The 22,298-nt window shown below is 33.6% G+C and overlaps 2 protein-coding genes across 12 annotated transcripts in view; both read right to left on the bottom strand.

Annotated features, from left to right (window-relative positions):
- GPHN (gephyrin) overlaps window positions 1-22,298 on the bottom strand; it is a 751,804-nt gene that overhangs the window by 691,752 nt on the left and 37,754 nt on the right. The gene's annotated exons all lie outside the window — the stretch shown is intronic.
- Window positions 20,494-22,298, bottom strand: part of CCDC196 (coiled-coil domain containing 196) — a 66,017-nt gene continuing 64,212 nt past the window's right edge. The window contains exon 10 of the mRNA XM_031952759.1: window positions 20,494-20,772. The gene's annotated coding sequence lies outside the window, so the exon portion shown is untranslated. The remainder of the gene's footprint in view (window positions 20,773-22,298) is intronic.

Genomic DNA, 22,298 nt, shown 5'->3' with positions numbered 1-22,298 from the left:
CTATTTCATATCTGTCACTCCGGGTTTCTATTTTGTCTCTTACTTTGTAACCTTTTCTCCTAAATAAACCTACCTTTTGGCAAAGATAATGGCCATTGTGAATCTGTCCCATGCTTATTTCAAATTAGGATTGCATCGCTGGCCTCAATATGTACATGTACATACACATACACCTGAAATTATTATTTTAAAATTGATACATATTATAAGAAATTTATCAAGTCCAACTGCCCTAGAGTTTTAAGACAAGAAGACAAAGTAGAAAGAAAAAAAAATCCACCAATCACCACCTGAAAGAGATATTAAAAGAAAAACTTACAAGAATATCATAGCCAAGTAGGGAGAATATATTAGAAGCAACAATCTAAATATAATGGAGGTACAACAAAGAATGTGCAAAACCTAGTAGCTACTATGTTGAAGGATCATAGGTCTTAAAATACTATATTTTTTGAGCAAAGAATACAGGTTAAAGGAAAACTTACCCAGCAAAGTTAAATACAATCCTAAATTGGGGGGGGGGGGGGGGGGGGGGGGGAGGGAGGTGAGGGAGGGAAGTGGTAGACATTCAATGAACTTAAAGACTTTCAAGTATTTCTGATAAAAACTCCAGATCAAGGGAAAATTCAACATATATAACACCCAGGAAAAATATAAGATCAAATTAAAGGACAATAAAGGACTCGATAAAGTTAAATTGTTTACTTTGTATATGTAAAAATAATAGCAATACATTTATTACTATCATTATTATTTGGGTAGTTTGAAAGAAAGGTTTGAGCTGAGCTGTGTATAATAGGATAATGCTAAAAAAAATAAAACTGTATGGAGAGTTAAAAAAAAAAGGCAGTTATCTCATGAGATAAAAGAAAAAAGAAAAAAAACCAAATGAGATAAAAGAAAAAATTGATACAGAAGAAGCTAGTAGGGGACAGGGCAGTTGAGGGAACAACATATATATCTAAACATGTATAAAGGTCTTCTAAATTTAGAAAAAATAAAAAGGGAATAGGGTGGGGGGAAAGAATAAGGGATTACAAAGAAGGGTAGGTACAGGGCTGGGTAGGTTAAGGAATAGGAAGCCAAACTGTTGGATGGAAATGAAGCAAAGGAGTAAGGAGGAACAGAGTAAATAGGGACGAAAAGATGAAGGAGGAAAATACACAGCAAAGAATTAAAACTTAGAATGTGAAAATAAAGAAAGCAGACAAAACATTTGAATTCAACAATATGAAACATTATAAAATGAAAGAAACACACAAAGGTGTGTGGTATATGTCTCCACATCTACTTGTATATTTCTTTACAAGTGATGGGGAGAGGGAATGAAGAGGAAAAAAAAGTTAAAAGTACTTTATAAAAAAAACAAAAGAAAACCAACAAGAAAGCAAAGAAAAGATGGGCAGCTGTAAAACAATGTGTAGTCAGTTTCAATTGATCAAGGATGGACAGAAGCAGCTTCACCCAAAGAAAGAAAAATCGGAACAGAAGTGAGTGCAAGGGATAATGTTGTAAAAAAATTACCCTGGCATGGATTCTGTCAATAAAAAGTTATTTAAAAAAATCAATGTGTAGTAAATTTTCTTGAAATGGAAATTTTTGTTTTATATTGGTGTGCTTTATAATGTTTTTCCCCCTTATTTTGTATTTAAGTTTAAAATTTAAAAATTTATCAAAAAAGTGTTCTATTTCAATAAAGATCCATCTTCCCCTATTAGTTTAATATTCAGCTTTGCTTTGTAAGTTATTTTAAGCTATAAAGTCATAAATTTTGGTTCTTAAAATATTGCATTCCAAGTTCTCCACTTCTTTATAGGGATATTTCCTAAACTAGGTATAATGCTAAGGGTCCTCAGTATAAAACTTGAATTCTTTCTTTCTGATTACTGTAATATTTTATTCTTTGATCTGAACATATAATCTGGATTCTTGTCTGTGAGGTTCTCATGAATCTTCTTTTCAAGGTTTCTTTCAGGAAGTGACGGATGGATTCTATTTCTACTTTGCCCTTGGGTTCTAAGAGATATAAAGCAATTTTCTTTTAAGAGTTCCTAAAATGGAATGTCTAGACTCTTTTTTTCGTTATGGTATTCAGAAAGTCCAATGATTCTTAAGAATTTTTCTCCTCAATATCTGTTTTTTAGGTATATTGTTTTTGCTATGAGATATCTTATATTTTATTCTATTTTTTCCAGTTTTTTTACTTTGTTTTAATATTTCTTGTGTCATGGAGTCACTGTATTCTATTTGTTCTATTATAATCTTAAGAGAGTTTGTTGTCTGGGCAAGGGTTTGCACCTAGAGCCAAACTATTAATTCCCTTCCCAATTCTTCCTTCCAAAGCTTTCAATTTTTTTTCCCCAACTTTGGCTCTCAAGTTTTCTCATTTCATCTATAAAGTCATTTTCTAACCTTAAAAAAATCTTATATTTCATCTAATTCTAAAAATCTAGGTCATTTGGTACCTAAGCTGTATTTTTCTATTGTTTTATTTGCAGATGTTAGAAGTTTGTGTCTTGAGCTTTCTTGTCACATAGCAACTCTCTATGGTGGGATCCATTTTAAAAAAATATTCATTTTTCTAGCTTATTGACTTTTAATCTGATGTTAGTTCTGGACACTTCTGAATGGAAATATGGGAAGGGCTAACTGCTGTTTTTGGAGGGATACTGAATATTGTATTCCAGGATCTCAGGGACAAGCCAAGGCCCTGCAAGCTTTCAATCTTCTTAAGAGTGGTCTCATCTAGGACAAGGTATGATTGTTGCTCCTTGGTATAAGCTCTGCAGATTCCTGACCAGACTTGGGTTTTAGCAACAGCAGTGTATTCAGTCCCTATCAGCTAGCTGGGAAATTCCCCTGGTTCAGAATGATAGAATTGTAGGCTCTATTTTGGTGGGATTTCTACCCTGATTACTCCTGAGCTAGGATGCTGTAAATGAGATCCTACTTGGCTCCTGGGGTCTGAGAAATACTGCTGTTACTTGCTTCTTCCTTTCTTGATATACTACTGAGGGCTACCCTGGCTTCTCTCCCCAGAGACATCATTTTGGTTGCAAATTCACTTCTCATATCCACGATCTTCGTTCTAAAACTGAGTAGTAGGTGACAAAGATGCCAGTAGGCATCTATCCTGGTCATTTTAAGCTCCTTCACTCCAAGCATCTCCTCCTGCATTTAGCTTTTTCCTGGCAACTGAAGTATTCTGTTCTGCATAGCATGCTCTTGATCCTATCACATCTCTAGTGCTGAAAGACCTCTTTTTCTCCTTATGACAACCTGTACTTTATAAATGCCTCACTGTGATCTTTTCTTCCCCATAAGGATCTGATCTAGTACATTTCCTAGGTTTGTTGAAAGAGATTTGTGGAAGGGAGCCCAGCTTTACTATTTCCTCCTTCTCTAACAATTTGTCTCCAGCTATTTTATTTCAAGGGGTGAATTCTTAAGCATCCATTCTTTGACTCTTTCTAAAAGTCCTTTTTCCAGTGAAGTACTATACAGGACAGAGAAATAAAATTTTCTCCTTTTTTTGTACGTAAGAGGCATAACAAATAATAATAGTTCTTTTCATATCAGTCCTAAAATTAATTTTTTCATAAAGATATCAAATTCTCTAGAACTGTAAGAAAAGAAAAATCAACCAAGTCTAAGAAGAAAGCATCAACTCAAAGTACCATTTGGAAACTTACAATGGATATTACAAAGTCTCATAAAAAGAAAACAGTATAGTGTAGAAAAAAGAGCATTAGATTTGAATTTAGAAGGTCAGTTTTTAAATTTCAACTCTCATTTACAAGCTATGTGACCTTGGATAAGTTATTTTATCCTAGTTTGCTTATCAGTAAATGGAGATGATAATTTCACTATTTTGTAAAGTCTTATATAAATGTGATTTACTACTAATATTTTATAGAACTTTTAAGATTCACACAAAACAAGCAAGTTCTGAACCCTAAGGTAAAAGGAAAAGCCCAAAATAGAACCTGATGGTATCAGGCAATTTCCCCCATTTCTCAGGAATTTTAAAGCAATAATGAGTGGCCAGACAAGGCATTATTTGTCTCATAATTTGGGATCTTTATTATAATTGATTGAGAAGATGAATAACAAAGTAAATGGTGTATATTAAGGGATACAGGAATGGAGGCAAGTATAAATTTACCCCCATGGATCTGGACTAAGCTGTGAAATACTCTTATTTATCCACACCAATCAACCATGAGGCCTCTAGACAAATGTCCATGGAATAAAAATAACAATAAAGAATAAAGATGCCATTAAATTAGTTCACAGCCTGAATTTATAATTTAATTCTCCTCAGCAGTCTCTAAATTTGAAAAGCATGAAGTAGACAGGTTAGCATTCATTCTGTGCTTTTGTTAGTACTTCACGTATTGGCACAATTCATATATGAGAATGATAAGCAGGCCAGTATAGGAAGATTAAAAAAAAAAAAAAAGACTATCAGTACAAAGTTATAATGAGAATACTATAACAAATGCATTTTTGTAAAAGTGTATAGCTACTGGTATGTAACTCATCCTCGTTATACTTTTTAAAATTCCTTCCTAATTAAACCAATTCTGACAAGCATTTTTCCACTTCTACTTCCACCCCCTGTTATGTATGACTCATCCTACAAGAAAACTAAAACAGAGAGTAAATTTTATTCTTAACAAATAACCTTGCCATAAAATTTAGAAAAAGAAAAGTAAGCACAGAATTTTATGTCTGGGAAGAATGTTAACTTTTTTGGAAACTAATAACATACCACTTTGAAACAAAATTATAAGAGAATAGCTAATAGTTAAAATAATAATGTAATATAAATAAAAAAATTAAAGATATAAACAATGGATGTAGAAAAAGTCTGATAAAATCTAATATTCATTTAGTATTTTTAAAAGACTATAAAAGGAATAAGAATTCTTCCTCAGCACAATAGAAATTATGTACCTTAAGCCAAGAATCAACATAACACAACAATGGAAAAATATTCAAAGTTAAAATAGGTAAAAAGCATTGGCAGGAAAGACCATCAAGTTGCTCCAACTCTCTTTTCCCTTCTGACTGGTTCCTTCCCTGCTGCTTATAATTAGTCAAATTTCCCTATCTTTAAAACAAACAAGAAACCTTCACTAACATTATAACACCTCTACTATCTATCATTCCATATCTTGATTCTCTTTTCCTTTAAATCTTTGAAAAAGCCACCCACACTTGGCATCTCCACTTTCTCTCCTTTCATCTCACTTCTCAACCCTCTGCAATATTATATTATTATAACCTTATTATAACCAATATTATAACCTTATCACCAAAATAAAATTGCTCTCTCAACCATGACTCTCAACCAAACCAATATCTCTGGCTGCTCTGACCCCAGAGCAGGGTTAGGGATTTAGTGTGGACTGAAGAGAAGTTCTGTAGCAAAGTATAGATATTATCTATATTTATATTACTATAATACAATCTGTATCACTATAGAAAGGAAGGTCGAAAATTTAGCTCAACCCTTGCCTAAAGGAAGGTGTTGGAAGAAAATAAGCAACATCTGTGTAACACTGACCACAACACATTGTAGAGTTCTAGTTCCAGCACACATCTTAAGGCTGAAGTTTGGAACTGAGTGAACAAGATAAGGAGCTCAGATCAAAGGAAATCCTGAAGTTCTATCACTAAGACTTTGCAGATTTCAAAAAGATGACTAAGACTATGGCCAGCCTAGAACTTCAAACAAGTCAAATCTGCAGTGGCATTAATCAGAGCCAAAATGGTATTATAAGCTTGAAAAGCTAAGCCAGTGCCTTAGATCAGGCTATTTATGCTGTAATGAAAACTTGTCCCCAGAATAAGCCACGACACCCATGAGATCTTTGAGGAACACAGCACCCATAGAAAGCAGAAAAAAATTCCAGAGAACACAAATCAGAACTAAACAAGTTTTCAAATTGCAGATTCAGGACTTAACATAAAACAAGAATTAGAACGTATGTCTGGAAGAATGAATAAACAACAACAAAAAGACTCCCACAATAAAAAGTTATTATAGTACCAAGAATGCCCAAGACACAAACCTAGTAAAAGGAGAATGAATCCAAAATATTTTCAACAAAACATCAGGGAAAACACAAATGGCCACAAGATTAACTAGAATTCCAGAAAGAAAGAGTTTAAAATGGCAAATGAAATGAAAACAACAGAATGGAAAAAGACTGAATTCTAAAAAATAGACTTAAAAGGAGAATTAACACAACTTAGAATACTAATAATAAATACATTTAAAACAGACCAAACAGAAGTTGATGATTCCATGAGATAACAGCAAATTTTTTTTTTTAAGTGAAAAGGCAAAAAGATGATGACGATGATGTAAGGTCTCTCTTATCACAAACAAGTGACTTAAAGAACAGATTAAGAAAAGAAATTAAGAATAAAGAATCACTGGAATAGAAAGAATTCAACAATCACCTCCTAAAAGACATTTCCCAGGACAGAAAGGATAGAAGAAATATAACAATTACATTCATAGTTGTGAGCACAACTTGTGAATGTAAATCAGATGGACACACCTATAAAACAAAAGAGGATAGCAGAATGGATTAGAAAACCAAGTCCAACCAATTTTTCTTTTTTTACAAACTCTAACAATGAGATAATGAAATGCATCTTATCAGCCTTAGAAAAGCCTAACCAAAAATGAGAAAATATATTAAAATATAATTTTGGAATAGTTAGATATGATAGATTTTTTTTCAATTATTGAATGGAAATATTGTGCATGTATCCTTTAGAATAATTGACTATTTAGGCATAAAAAGCTTGCAAGTAAATGAATAAAAGCAGAGATATTAACTATATCCTTACCACACAATGCAAAAAGTAAAGAGTCAGTTGGAAAAAAAGATTGAAAACTGACTGGAGAAGGCATACCCTTTTCCCCAAAAACCAAAGAATAAATCATCGAAACAATAATTTCATTAAAGATATAAACATGAGAAGAGATATCAAAAATTGGGGTGATTCAGTCAAAGCAGACTTTAAGGGGAATTTTATAGCTTGACACACTTCCATGAGATCAATTAATTATAATGGCAACTAAAAAGTAGAAACCGAATGTTTTAAAAATACAATTGAAAACCAAAACAAATTCTTAAAAGAAATGAACAAAACTCAAAAATAAATTCATAAAGGAAATTTTATATTAATTTTTTTACAGAAACAAAACCAATGCTGCTAAAATTAGAAGAAAACTGCTAAGCATACAGATTTATAGAAATAAGTAATTTTTGCCTGTGAAACCTGGACAGTCTGGCACTACGCCAGGAAATTGAATCAGTTCTGTTTGAATTATCTTAGGAAGAGTCTGAAAATCACCTGGTAGATAAGATACCAGACACATCATCTTTCTCAAACTAAACTGCCAAGCATTCCAAATCTATTGCAGAGAGCACAACTCTGTTGGGCTGGCCACACTGTTCGAATGCCAAATGTATGCTTGCCAAAAAAATTATTTTATGGAGAACTCACACAGGACAAGCACTCACAAGGTCAGAAAAAGCAATACAAGGACACTCTCAAGGTATCTCTTAAAAACTTTAGAATCAAAATTAATTGTATGACCTGAGAGACACTGGCACAGAACTTCCCAGCATGGCATGTCCGCATCACAGAAGGTGCTGTGCTCTATGAGCTAAGCAGAATTGAGTTAGCCCAAAAGAAATACAAGAAGCACAAAATTAGAGAAGCTACCCCAAAAGTTCACATAGACTATTTGTGGCTGACCTATGGCAGAGCACTCCAAGCTCCTACTGGTCTTGGACACACTGTTGAACACACTGTAATCCGACTCATAATGATGCCCTCTTTGAAAACAAAGGGCAATAAAAGTTTAAAAGGAAGTTTTGTAAAGAAAGAATCCAAGTCGTCAATTGCCATATAAAAAATGTTCCATAATTAAAATTTCTGTAAATGAAAGCAACTCTAAGGTTTTATCTGATACCCATCAAACTGACCAAACTGACAAAAAAAAGAAAATGACTAATACTGGAGGAACTCTGGGAAAGCAGGGATATTAATGCATTATTGGTGGAACTGTTAATTGGTCCAATCATTAGGGAAAACAATTTAGAACCATGTTTAAGTTGCTAAAGCTATGTATACCCTTTGTTTCCAAGACCCTTAGTAGATCTATGCCCCAAAGAAATACATTTAAGTAGAAAAGGACTCATAGATAGAAATATGAGCTCTTTTTGAATAGCAAAGAGCTGGAATCTAAAAGAATGCTCATAAATTGGGGAATGGCTGAAAAAACCAGAGTAATGTAATAACATTATAAGAAATGACTAAAGAGTTTCAAAAACAAAACAAAAACAAAAATAACAAAACCTAGAAAGGATTATACAAAATACCCTGAGTGAGACTGAACTAGGTGAGCAATTTATGTCACATTTACATATCCCTATACCCAGAGTGGGAAGATAAGGTCTTGGGCCTGAGGTTTCAGGAAGTCACATGATCTCTATTCCCAGTCTTGAACCTTGGGTTGCAGGGAGTTGCAGGAGAGTATGATCTCTACTAAATGAGACAGATTTTTGGATGTAGCCAATTAGCTTGTTTCTCTTAATGCATATTTATTTTTTCTTTATTCCCAGTGGGAGGAAGAAGTGGAAGCGATTAAAAATAAATGTTTGTTAATTGGGAGGAATAGAGGGGACAACCAACTGTTGTCTTTTCACAATCCCTTCAACACTGACTGCCCCCTCCCACCCCCCCCATCCTTTGCCATTTTTGCCTGTCTGCTGAGTGTGAGATGAAAACTCAGTATTGTGATATTCATTATTAGTGACTTGGAATATTTGTTCCTATAGTTGTCAATAAACCAATTATTTCTTAATTATGAAATATAAAGTGGTAAATCCTCATCCTTCTTTAATCTCTCTGAAGCATTTAACCACATAATTGACCACTGCCTTCTCCTGGTACTAACTCTTCACTACTTTTTCATAATGCTCCTTTCTCCCAGTTTTCTACCTATGTGTCTGCTTGTTCTGTCACAAACTTCTTTGCTAGATCACTACCCACATAAATATAAATAACATGACTGCATCCTGAACTCTCTTATAATTTCTCAATATCCTTTCTTACTGAGTAACCCCAAGTGTACCTGGTCTAACTATGTGGCTACATGAATGATCATATTCATTAAACTTCACTTTCTTCAATTGTAAAACAGGGACAATAATGCTGTAATAATCTCACAAAGTTGTTCTGACGTAGCCAATGAGATAACATAACATGTGTTTTGCAAACTTTAAGCACTTTATAATTGACAGTTATTATTATGCTGAGAAATGTATCTGGATAAGCTGGTTTGTTTTTGTTTTTAATACAGAGGAAATATTCACAAATGCAAAAGAATAGCTGAATTCAACCTTTTCTTGATGTTTTCAAAGATTTTTTTGGTGTAAGAAAATTGTTACACACAAAAACTATACATAATAGGTCTTAGAAGTTGCATTGTCTCAGGCATGGGGCATTAAGATATGATTTTTTTTCTAATATCTTATAGTCTTCTCACTATATGGTTAAGAAATCCTTATAGAAAAATTAATACTGTTTTTGATTCCCAAAGACTGTTGGCTTCTTTGTATATTTTTCTTAATGCATCCCAGTACTTTTTGTACAAAAATTTAATTATAACAAGGTGTTTCTGTCATTTCTGAAAATAAATTCTGAGTGGGTGTGCATGCCATCATGATGCTGTAGCTCCTCAGGAAGCTGTGAACCAGCAGTGTCTTATTATAGTGGTGCCTGCTAGTGTAGTTTTGGTTAAGATCACCTAAAACTTCCATTAGATACACAGACCACATTGTGTTGGGAGCTTTCACTTGGTAATATATGGTACTTTAAGTCTTAAACAGAAAACAACATTAAAAAAAATACTTTTGGTGATCTTTAAATCAATTACTATAGTATTATCAAAAATTATAAGTTATATGTGTTAAATGAATCAAGCAGATTCTTTTTATATTCTTAATATATTAAAAATAAATATATTTATATTTATATTCTGGTTACTAATGGCTATATTAAGGTACATAAAAGTCAGGGAAACATTATCAAGACACAATGAAAATTAGAGACAAAAAGATATGATAGAATTCTTATCTATCCGTTTTGGTTTGAAACAATTATCCAGAGAATAGAAAAGGATATAATATTTTAAGGCATTGAATCTGAAATAGGGAGTACTTAAAAGCAATTTAAATAATTTATACATACTCAATTCATTTAGCCTAATAGTTTTGAGTGGAATAAGCTGGTTTCTGTCATTATACACATTAATACTTTACATCAACTACCTCTCTTTAGTATATTTTCTTTATTTGTAAGGCAAAAGTAAAGACTCCTCAAAGCTAATTATAATATTTATTAATATTGTGTGATATTTCTGTCATGATCAAATCATATTCTAGAGAATCTGTTTAGTAACTCACAGCAATCCATGCTTAGTTTTGGAAGTTGCCAATACATTTAGATAATAAAGACTCAGATGTTATGACTCTGGAGGGACATCAAACAGCTAATAAGTGAAGCATATAACAACTTAAAACTCACTACTGTATTTCATAAATGTAACAAATTACTTAAATTTATTTTTAAATGTACACTATGTATAGCAAATAAGAAATGAAGGAAATAAACATGTAGAGAAAAAATATGTACAGATATAACTTCATTAGCATTACAAAATAAAGAATTGAGGCAATTGCTTCTACCAATATGGGATAGTACCCAGAAGGTCTCTCTATAGCTTACAACCTTATAGAATTAGGTAAAGCAGTGAAAAGCTAAGTTCCTGGTCCAGAGTCAAGAAATCAGTGTGTTTCAGAAGCAGACCCTGGCCCCACGTTATCTACCTTTGGGGCCTGCTCTCTAAATATTCCTCTACTCAGTCTTTACAGTTATCATACACAATCTACTTATAATAAATTCAATTTCTATTTGCTTTATTTTAATTCTATTTATAAGATGACCTACTAAACACTGGGTCTTCCCATCAGTTCTCTGGACCTCTTTTTTTTTTTTTTTAATTTGAATTCACATATCCCTGATCCACGCTTTTTTTTTTTTTAATAGCTTTTTATTTACAAGTTATATGCATGGGTAATTTTACAGCATTGACAATTGCCAACCTTTTGTTCCAATTTTTCCCCTCCTTCCCCCCACCCCCTCCCTTAGATGGCAGGATGACCAGTAGATGTTAAATATATTAATGTATAAATTAAATACAAAATAAGTATACATGACCAAACCGTTATTTTGCTATACAAAAAGTATCAGACTCTGAAATATTGTACAATTAGCCTATGAAGGAAATCCAAGATGCCGGCAGGCAAAAATATAGGGATTGGGAATTCAATGTAACGGTTCTTAGTCATCTCCCAGAGTTCTTTCACTGGGTGTAGTTGGTTCAGTTCATTACTGCTCCATTGGAACTGATTTGGTTCATCTCATTGCTAAAGATGGCCAGGTCCATCAGAATTGATCATCATATAGTATTGTTGTTGAAGTATATAATGATCTCCTGGCCCTGCTCATTTCAGCATCAGTTTGTGTAAGTCTCTCCAGGCCTTTCTGAAATCATCCTGTTGGTCATTTCTTACCGAACAATAATATTCCATAATATTCATATATCACAATTTATTCAGCCATTCTCCAATTGATGGGCATCTATTCATTTTCCAGTTTCTGGCCACTACAAAGAGGGCTGCCACAAACATTCGTATATGCTAGTATTTTTAAATATTAGCTAGTATAATTATTAATGCCATGATTGCACTTCCTTGCTATTTAATAAGAAGCAATTTCCATTTAACTTTCTCCAATTATCTCCAACTCATCTTTTAGAGCAAATAGCAAAGGCATACTATGTAAATTCAAACTGTTTACTAATTTTCCTATTTTATTTTCTTCTACTTTTATATTGAAGCAGCAATGTTACTATTTGTACCCCACCCTCATCCTCAGCTATTTCTAATTCTCTTAATGATTCTCTGGGTGAATGACATCTATGAGACTAAAGATTTTATGATCTGACTTCTTAAAAAGAACCTTACCATGTAAAGTATTACCATAAAATTAAAATACCAAGTACTAAAAATCAATTGGTGAGGGGAATATAGTAAATTCCTCCATAATATGTAGGAAAATAATTAATTTGTATTATTATACCTTTAAATTTCTGGTGATGTTTTAAAATAACAATGAAAAATGGCATGGCATAGTGAAAAGAGTCCTGAAGTGACAATCAGGAAATCTTAGTTTGGAGATCTGGTTCTCTTGGGCAAGTAAATCAGATTGTTCAACTCTTAAAAGAATTGGATAGTATGATTTCTATAACATGTGTTTCTAGCTCTAAAAGTAGAAACTGGGCAAAACTAATGTTTCTAGTATTAAAGGTTACTGGTTTCAATTAAATTTTATTCAACAAGCATTTACTGGGTTTCTACTCTGTTACAGATTCTATTATAGGTACTGGGGGATACAAAGGCAAAAATAAACAGTATCTGCCCTCAAAGAGGAGGCATTCACCTGTGGGAAAACAAGGTATTTAAACAAAATGAACACAACAATTTTTGGGGGGAGAGCAAGCTAACTGAGGAGATTAGGAAAAGTCTCCTTATGGCTCCTGAGCTATATTATAAATAATATTAAAGATTTTTACAAAAGATCCCAAGCTGACTAGAGGATATATAATAGATATGTGTAACTAGCATGGCAAGAAAGGCTGAAGTCAGGTTGTGAAGGACTATTTAAAGTAAAAAAAAAAAAAAAGTATCTGGACTTTGTCATAATGGTAATGAATGAAGAACTATTTAAACCTTCTCAAGCTGAAAAATGACAGATCGGTACTTTGGGCTTGTCAATTTATCAGCAATAACAAGATGGATTATAGAGAGATAATATAATCATAGTTTATGTTGTGATATGGAAACCACCTGCCAATGGCTGCTAGAGGTCTAACTCAGACCTGTAGAATGGATCTCTTCATGTGAGCGGATGAGGATGATACAAGGAGAATGAGAGGCAGTTGCTGTTCTCTGACCTCCCTCCTCTTCCCTCCTGCCTCCAATTTAATTCATTCCCAATCCACAAGGAACATCTGTGTTAGTAAAGACTGCTTTGCAACTCCTTCACATATTATGATTCACAGTTGTGGAGGATCTCAGAGAAATGACTTGCCCCTTTACCTAGGCATGGTCCTTAACAATTCCCTGTTTTTTTGTTTTATGGGAGTGTGATTATCCCCCCCTCCCCCATGCTGTGTGTCAGTAAGTTTATGCCTTAGTTCTTATCTAAATCCACATACTAAGGTTTCTGAGTCACATACTAGGGAGCACTATAACAGGTGTTGAAGCTCATGAGATGTCACCAAATGAAGAAGAGGACTATGGTCAGAACAGGCATTTAAGTCTCATCAGTCTCCTGGCTTGGCCCTTTGATGTGTCGGACCATTTAATTAGCCTGCCTAAAAAAGTCTTAACAGGTCTCTTCTCCTTTTCCTTCCCTGTGGGTTACCCAAGGAACTTTGGGAGGATCCTACTCATGAACAGCTCTCAGGTGCTGCTGCTGCTTTGCTTCTTGTGTTTCTTATGCCCCATAATTTTTCTTTGGGAACCATATATTGTGATACTGGAGCCACCTGCCAGTGGCTGCTGGAGGCCTAAACTCAGACCTGTAGAATGCTTGTCTTCTTATGAGAGGGTGATGACAATGATACAAGGAGACTGAGAGGCAGTTGAGTTGTCTGACCCTCCTCTTCCCTCTTGCCTCCAATTTATTTCATTCCCGATCCACAAGGAACACCCTTGAAGGCCACTTTGCAACTCCTTCAAGTGATATGATTCACAGCTGTGGAGGGTCTCAGAGAAATGACCTGCCCCTTCACCTAGACATGGTCCTTAACAGGTTTAGAACTGGATTGAACATAAAAGATTAGGCCAGGCCCTTCATTTTGCTGTTGTTCATTGATTTAGTCTATTTGAGTTTGAAATCCCTGCCCTATAACTGTACCTTCTCTTCCTCCAGGCAAGGAGCTGAAAGACAGAACTACCAATTATGAAAACTATTGCTGTAACCAAGACAATAAATGATAAGGGTTTAGGGTAGAATGGTTATCATTGTGAGAAGAGAAAAAGACTTAGAATCTGATTATACAATGAAAAGAAAGATTGAAGAAACAAAGATGCTTCTCAGTTATAAGCTTCAATAACTAGAAGAATAGCAATTTTCTTGAAAAAATTGGGGAAAGGAATTAAAGGCAAAAAATAATAAATTGTGTTTTGGACATCTTGAATTTGCCAAAAAGGACATTCAGTAGAGAGAAGATATGAGGCTTACCTTAAATGCTTTTAGGAATATCAATTTAGCAATTTTGTGATGGATTTGAGGATATTATTTATGCAAATGAAGGAAAAATAGCTATTTTACATATACTAACACATTACATTATATGTTCCAAAAGCATAGCATCTAAAATTATTTCTCCTCATTTTTAATAATATTAAATTATATTGCTATGAGGTTTGTGCATTGCTGTAGCCAAAGAAATGTTCACCTAGAGGTCAACTAACTTACTGATGAGAAGTGTCTTAGTTAATTTAGACCTATAAGATTTCCAGAGCAGATCTTATATGGAAAATTTATAGAACAATATAGAAAAGAATCATACAAAATAAAAAATGAGTTAAAATCTTCTGTTGAAAAAGATAGAATCATGGAACTATGGAAGAATATTTAATAGCTGATTAAGTTTTCCTTTTTAACTGTTTATGAATTGATAACTGTAGAGGGTCACAGACAGTGGGGAAACTCTGAGTGAGATATAAGACCCTTCAGCCCAGAGGGAACCTGCTAACAATGTCTGGTTTGGTTCCCCATTTTCCCTAACGGCTCTTGGCCTTCCTGAGAAGTTGGGGGCGGTGACAACCTGTGTTGTGATTGAAACAGTGATACCAGGTAGAAGAGTGATACTAGGTGGCAAACTATATACAATAGCACATATGTGCTTTGTTACATATATATGTTTTGCATACATATATGTGTTTTGTTACATAAGGGAATGAGGGTATAAAAAGGGGAAAGTCCTTGAAATAAACTGACTCCATTTTTCTACCATGCTCAGGAGTCTTGCCTCATCACTTCATTAGGATGGTGTATTTTAATCACCCCAGCATGAGGGCTCTAGAAAGCATGGTACATTTTGTCACCCCAACTTAGAGGCTCTAAAAAGCAGGACACAACAGATAACTATCACTATTTTAATAAGTCCAAATGGTAATTACAATTCATTCCATTTCCTGATTTGTATAACCATTGGTTCTACATATACTTATTTGTCAAATATTAATATTGACAAATCGGTTATGACAGGTCTTTAATTTAAAAGCAACAGTAATGGAATTGTTCTCTTTGTCTATTTGACCAATTCTGTTTTTTTAAGTAGTTTTCTTTTTCCATTTTGTCAAATTTATTTTTTAAGGAGTCGTTTTCTTCACACAGTATGTTTCCTTTTCCAAAGCTCTTATTTCCTTTTCCCATTTTTCTTCTAATTCTCTTTAAAGATCCTTTTTGAATTCTTCCAAGAGAGTGTTTTGAGTCAAAAGCCAACTCACATGACCCTTTGAGGTTTTATTGGGAGGCATTTTGCCTTTAGTATCTTCAGGCTTGAGGTCTGTTCTTCTGTCTCCATAATATCTATCTATGGTCAGAGCTCTTTTTGCATTTTTGCTCGTTTTTAAGGGTTGAGGTCTGCTCTTAGGGCAAAAGGAAAATTGTCCCACGCTTCCTCTATAGGCTACAGGGCCTTCACACCACCCTGGAGCCAGTGCTGCCCAGTGGGTGGGCAGTGACCAAGTTCAGGAGCTCCTTATTTGCCCTCTATAGCTGAATTGGAGTTCTCACAGCTAATGTGTTGATCCACTGGCTTCTAATCCAGGATAGATTAGCCAATGCTGTTGTATTTTGGCTAATAACCTCCCATTAGGTTCCCTTGGATTCCTAGATGGAGACCTCTCTGCCCTGAGTCTCCCTGTGTTGGACCTTGTCACCCCCCCACCCCAATTAAAACAGGACTTTACTGAAGTTCTTCCAAAATATCTTCTGTAACAAATATAGAAGTTTGTTACACTCCAAATTACTTGTAGGTTCTTTCACTCTAAAACCTATTCAAAGGCTTGATCTGGTGTGATTCTGAGGGAAGCAAGGAAGAGCTCAGACAAAGACCTTTCTACTCTTCTCCATCTTGGCCCCACACCAAAAAAAACAAAAAAAAAGTAATAATGAAGCTCCTTTTTGTGACAAACGATATTTCAGCCTTAAGTTTTCAATAATTTGATAAAATAATTTTTTTTTCTAATTTTTAATTTGGAACATTTTCACTATCTCATTATTCTTGTACAACTTTGCCAGTGCTTAAAAATGAGTATAATTCCAATTCTCAAGACTACAATTATAATTCAGATGAATGAATACTAACTTTAAAGTAGTAGAGAAGGAAACTAAATCACACAAGTCAGGATACTAACAATTCAGTTTAATATGGTATTCTCAAGGAAGGGTGTGTTCAAATTAAGAAATCATTAGCATATTTTTTCAATACAATGAACATTTCTCAACAAAAACCCAAATAATCCCCACAACCCAAAATGAACAAATGAGACCAACAATAAAGACCAACTATTACACCATAGTCATTTCATTACATTCAAATAGTACATTTTATTCAGGCAGTCTTTGAGTTTCCATCTTTTTTTGTTATTAAAAAACTGAGTTTTTTTCAGTTTTTTAAACTACCCTCTGAGTATCATTGAATATTTCATTTTAAGTCTAATATCTTGGTTTCAAATACTAACCCTGTCATTTAATACCTATATAACTTTTGTCTACTCCATCAGCAAAATATGGAGACCTCTCTTGATGAACTCTAAAGTCCCTTTACTAGCTTTACATCTATAATCCTACAGTGATGTTATTGGAGTCAAAGAATTTGAAAACTTAGTAACTTTTCTAGAATAATTCCAAATGGATTTACAAAATAGATCATTTCACTGTTCCTTTAGTAGTGGAATTATGTGCCTACCTTCCCACAGCCCCTTAAACATTTTATTTTTTCATTTTTCCAATCTGACAAGTATGAAGTATTGCCTTTATTGTTTTATTGTATACTTTTTCATTTTGATAGCCATTTTGGACAAGGGTAGCTTAGTTGGCACTGAGAATAATGAAGTCAGGAAAACTTATCTCCCTAAGTTCAAATTTGGTCTCACACACTTTCTAGCTGTATGACCCTGGACAATTCACTTAACCCTGTTGTTTCAGTTTTCTCATCTGTAAAATGAGTTAGAGTAGGAAATGGCAAACTATCCTAAGTATTTTTGCCAAGAAAACCCCAAATGTAGTCATTAAGAGACATTCAGAAACAATTTAAATAACTGAACAACAAAACAACAATTTTTGGACAATGGTTTCTGATGAAATTAAAGGACTAGCCTAGCTAAGTTCAAAGAGACAACCCACAAACATTAATTAAGTGCTTATTCTGTGCTAAATATTGTTCTAAGGGCTAGGATATAAAGAAAGGCAGTTACAGTCCTTGTCCTCAAAAAACTTACATTCTAATTGGGAAGCAACATGTATGTAAATAGGTACATATAAGATGCAGGTAAAGTAGAAAGATGGGGACAATTTTAGTAACTGTTGAGTGCTAGGAACAACAGAAGCTAGTCCCTTGGTGGTGAATTCTTTAATCATTAAAACACATGAAATTAAGAATTTATAAATTAAGAGTTTAAAATATAACCGATCCTCAATTCTGTGTGCTTCTACAAAGACAAAAGCAAAGTAGCAGAAGATAGAATGCTTAAAGGAAAAACCAAGATCAAAGAAAAAGTTAATTCCATTATTCATAGTAGTTTAACTCTTCTTTTTTGCATAGGAGAATATCATTTAGAATAGAAAGGTTAATACAGGGTGAATATCCTACTGGATATTATTACAAAAGTAGATAAAAAGAGAATATCTACCAGTTTTAGATAAGTTCAAGCAGCATGACCCAGAACTAAAAGATGTGACTGACAATCCATTGTCAGTAGTTTTAGAGGGCCACAAATAGTGGGGGAATTTTGAGTCCTCACCCAGAGGGTATAAGACCCTTCAGCCCAGAGGGAACCTGCTGACAATGTCTGGTTCCGGTTCCCATCTCCACTAAGGACTGTCAGCCTTCTGAGAAGTCAGGGAGTGGTGACAACCTGTGTTGTGATTGAAGCAGAGTGATATCAGGTGGCAATCTACATACAATAGCAAGTTGTTTATGTGGTTCACATGCACAATATATATTTAGCGCATGTGCAGTGTTGCTTTGGTTACATAAGGGTATTAAGGTATATAAAGGGGGAAGACCTTGGAATAAATGGACATATTTCCACCCTCTTCAGGAGTCTCACCTCATCACTCCTCCACTAAGAAGCATGGTACATTTTGTCACCCCAACTTGGGGGCTCTAGAAAGCAGGACATAACAAGAAGTCTCCAAAAGACCACAGAAAACTGCAAGTGCACCATAGGATTGGAAAATGATCAATATTGCCTTGATTTCACAAATAAAAAAGAATTCTTGACTGAGCTCTTCCCCCAACCCATTCAAATACCTTTAAATAATGACTCTAAACAAATTCTAGAGCAGGAAAACCTACAAAAATATAGACCTAAATTTCCCAGCCCAGGAATATTTTGAAGATCAGAAGAAAAGGTGAAAGTGAAGTAGTCTAGCACAGGCCCCTCCCTGGCCCCAAACAAGCAAAACAGGCCCCAGAGCAATTGAATCAGTGGCAGCAGGGGTGGTTTCCAAACTTCTCAGTTCACAGATGCCAAATAATACTTAGAAAGGTTTACTGCACCAAGGTGAATTCAGGTATAGGCCTTGGAAATTACTGAATCAGCTGCAAAAGTTGTAGCTTCTGAAACTTTCAGTTCACAGACTGTTAACAGGGAACAACTGGTCAGGAGGAAATTACAGGGGATATCTTTGCTAGTAATGAGGCAGGACTCTGTTGCTTTTCAACTGTATTCAAAACCAGTTAGCTGTGCCAGGGTGAGAAGGAGAACTACCACACCTGGATTTCGGGCCACAGTGGAACAGGGGCTCTCCTCAAGGTTACAGGACAAAATGTCCTTATGGTCAGAGATAAGAAATAAAAAGTTTTAAATGTATGAAAATATTATAGCAACTCTTGGGGCAAAGAATTGGAAATTGAGAGGATGCCCATCAATTGGGGAATGATTAAATAAACTATAGTATGTGATATTATGGTGCTTTATATGATTATTATGCTTTAAGTAATGATGAGCAGGATACTCTTAGAAAAACCTGGAAAGACTTCCATGAGCTGATGCAAAGTGAAATTTACTATGTACATTTAGTAATAGCATTATTATATAAAATAATATACTGTGAATGACATAACTATTCTCAGCAATACAATGATCCAATACAACTCTGAAGGACTTATAATGAAAAATGGTATCCATTATGAAGGCTAACGTGCCAAATGCTAATGGTATCAGAATACAAATTGAAGCATACTTTTTTTTTAAACTTTCTTTGTTTTTCTTTAAGGGTTTTTTTGGGAGGTGGAGGGTGGGAGGGGTGTCTATAGGTTTTCTTTCATAACATTACCATTATGGAAATGTTTTGCTTGATTCCACACATATATGATATATATCGAATTACTGCATTCTCAATGGGAGGATGGGTGGGAAGAGGACAAGGGAGAGAATCTGGAACTCCAAGTTTTAAAAAGCAAATGTTAAAAATTGTTTTTACATGTAACAGGGGGGAAATTAATTTTTAAAAATTTTAAAAAGATTTAGTGGTTAAAATAAGAAACAATAGATAATTTCATCAAGTAAAAAGACAAAAATGAGATTACCAAAATACCAAATGTAACCTAAAAGGAAATTTTATCGCTCTACTTATCCATAAAAGAAAATGGAGAGGCAAATTGGTCATGCAACTAAAAAGAAAACTAGAAAAGCAATAAATCCAAAACTCCAACCCAACACAAAAATAGAAATTTTCTTTTAATCAAAAAGGTGAACAAAACTGAAAACAAAAAAACAACGAATATTTAAATAAATTTAGTGGCAAGTTCAGAATAAGAAATAAATTTTTTAGTCATGGCCAAAGTGTGAATTTGTTTCACTTGACTCTGCTTATTCATTACAAGGCTAACTTTTGGGGGCACAGAAGGACAGTTATAAGGGGAAAGAGAATAGTGATGATAAAGCTTAAAAGAAAGAAATATGCAAAATTCAAGAGAGCAGAAAGGAATCCGCATAGACATAAAAAAATCAATACTATGTAATAACAGGTAAAATGTATAAATATGTATATGTGGATGTATACATACATATATATGTATATATGTGTGTGTTTAAAAATAAACTACATAATTACAGTTTCACATATGAACGTTTTTTCTGTTCTCAGTTTACAGAAATGCTGTTTGCTTATGTTTATCAATTTCATGATAACAAAAAAGAAAAAATAATTAAGTCCAATGGAATGAAATATAAGATATAATTAACAACTGAAAGGAAAGCATATAATTCAAGGGAGTTCAATCTAAGGGGGCTTAAAGGATATAGAAAGTTATAAATACACTTAAGTGTTATTAGTCTTCACTCCAAAAACTTTTTCTGAGATCTGTAGCAAAAAAATAAAAATAAATTAAGTGAGTTACAGATGAAATTCTGTTACAATGAATACCATTTACTATAAAAAACATTCATAAAAATTTCAAGATGACAAAATAATATGGATACCTTCCATCAATTTATTTTTAACAGAATGTATTGTTCTGTCCAGAAATAAAGAAATTTTAAAGACAAAATAGTTTTGGGTAGCTTTCTAGCTCTTATAAGCTACTATCATTCTCTTATGGACTTCCCATTATCCTTGGGTTTTCCCACAAAGAAGTAGCTTCCCGTTTCATTGTTCCAAGAAACAATATCCTTTTTCCAAAAAAAATTTCTCTTTCCCTGAAATCAGATTCAATTTTAGTTAAATTTCCTTCATCTAGCTAGTAAGAAAACTGATTAACCCACTGGTTTTTTTATTTATTTCCTGTACCTACTCAGAAGCTCAGATTTAGAGAATGCTAAAATATTTCAGAATTGAGCTCATAATTTAACCTATGGTACTAATTTGTTTTAATGCTTATTGCATAATCCTTAGCATACTTTCAAATTTTTTTAAAAAAAGAATGCCAACATGGCAAATATGAAAATATGTTTAAAACGATTAAACTTTTTAAATCTATATCACATCCCTTGCTATCTTGGGGAGGGGAGAAGTAAGGGTGAGAAGAGAAAAATTTATAACACAAAATTTTACAAAAATGAATGTTGAAAACCACCTTTACATGTAGTTGGAAAAAATAAAATACTACAAAAAAAAAAAGAAGAAAAAGAATGCCAATTTTTTGGTGTGGTGATTTTTTTTCAAAAAGGTCAAGGAAATTTTAATTATTTCATTTTGCTAGTGGCAAGTCAAACATTTATAGATAAACAGTGTCAATTTTAATCTTCTAGATAATTTCAAAAATTACTTTACCAAATCTGTAATCTCATCTCTATTTACTCTACACATTTAGATTGAATAGAGAGAACTAGCCTGGGCACATACATTACACAGAAGTTCCAGATTTAAACTTAAGTTACACACATTTGTTTTGGACTTTATTAGAAAGAAAAATTAGAAGAAAAAAGAAAAGTATATTGAAATTTTTCAACAATAACCACACTGAGAAATAAAGTTATAACCACATGTATTTATTTCATCAATAGAACAAGTAAGCTAATTTTCAAATGAGTAATATGTAAGAAGAGTTCTGACAACTGAAAACAATTTCATCTGTGGCAGCACAGAAGTTCAGTTGCCAACCAGTAAAGGGGAAGTCACTGAACCAGAATTATTCATTTTCTTTCCCAATTTCCTCAAGTCTTTCTCCATTCTTATGCCTTCTTTCAAATTCCTACTAATTCTAATTTATCCCCTTTTACTGTGATTAAGCTTCCTTTATATTTTTAGATCATACCCAATGATCCCATTATTATCTATGTCTCTAATTAATGTGTAGATATACCTTAACTATTATTACTAATTGGTTCTGCAAATGCGATATTTACCAAAACAAGTTTGCAAGTAGCATTTAACTCCACATGAGCAAT

This window comes from Sarcophilus harrisii, chromosome 2, assembly GCF_902635505.1.
Source record: "Sarcophilus harrisii chromosome 2, mSarHar1.11, whole genome shotgun sequence".
Taxonomy (NCBI): Eukaryota; Metazoa; Chordata; class Mammalia; order Dasyuromorphia; family Dasyuridae; genus Sarcophilus; species Sarcophilus harrisii.
Note: the sequence above shows the minus strand (reverse complement) of the source record. Positions and strands in the feature narration are given on the sequence as shown.